This window comes from Carlito syrichta, unplaced genomic scaffold (genome assembly GCF_000164805.1).
Source record: "Carlito syrichta isolate Samal-C Ts95f unplaced genomic scaffold, Tarsius_syrichta-2.0.1 Scaffold304000, whole genome shotgun sequence".
NCBI lineage: Eukaryota > Metazoa > Chordata > Mammalia > Primates > Tarsiidae > Carlito > Carlito syrichta.
Window position 1 is genome coordinate 566,447 of NW_007248096.1, and position 1,004 is coordinate 567,450.

The 1,004-nt window shown below is 39.8% G+C and overlaps 1 protein-coding gene across 2 annotated transcripts in view; it reads left to right on the top strand.

Annotated features, from left to right (window-relative positions):
• The window catches only part of SSH2 (slingshot protein phosphatase 2), a 293,047-nt gene that overhangs the window by 249,795 nt on the left and 42,248 nt on the right, over window positions 1–1,004 (top strand). The gene's annotated exons all lie outside the window — the stretch shown is intronic.

The window sequence follows — 1,004 nt, forward strand, 5'->3', positions numbered from 1 at the left end:
CTACCATGCCCGGCTAATTTTTGATTTATTGTAGAGATGAGGTCTCACCAAGTTGCCCAGGCAGTTCTCGAACCTGCAGGCTCAGGTAATCCACTCACCTCAGCCTCCCAAAGTGCTGGGATTACAGGCTGAGTCACCAAGCCTAGCTTAGTTTTCAACTTTTAAAAACTTTTTAAAAACATTTTATCTTTTAAGATGTCTTATTTTGTTCCACCTTTGTCTTGTTAAATCCTTGTCAGTAAGGTTTTATTAAATCTTTCTAGTGTATTGTGAGTTGAATAAAGGTCTAAGATGGAGCTGATGTTTATTTCTTTTTTAGATCTATGTGTTAAAACTTCTGTGACTATTTTGGACATTTTTTTACACTTAGTTCCTGCTTTGGAAATTAATCGGGATGTTTATGGGTTGGAGGCCAAAAAAAAAACTTTAGTTACCTTTGGAGAGTGGAGCCCTTATAATACACTTGGAATTTGTCCCTCTGGATCAGTCAACCAAAGTTTTTATTTTGAAGTTTTGAGATGGTTAGAAGAACAGGTGACTAATTCTTCCACTATGAAAATGCACCTGCTCACACTGCACTGAGTGTTCATCAGTCTTTGACCAAAAAACAGCATGGCCCCTGTGTCCCACCCTTCCTATTACCCGATCTTGCCCCAGTGACTTTTTTTGTTTCCTTGGAGGAAAAAAGTTCTCAAAGGGTAACATTTTGCTGATGTCAAAGAGGTGAAACAAAAAACGGCAGAAGCACTAATAGGCATCAAAACTGAGGAGTTCAAAGCAGTTTTGAGCAGTAGAAAAAGCATCTAGATAGGTGTATTGCATCAAACAGAGAGTACTTTAAAGGTGACTGAAGTTTAAACATGTGAGAATAAATACACAATTTTTTCTTTTTTTGAGTTGGAGTCTCACTCTGTCGTCCAGGCTGGAGTGCAATGGCACACTCACAGCCACTGCAGCCTCAACCTGCTGGGGCTCAGGTGATCCTTCTGCCTCAGCCTTCCAAG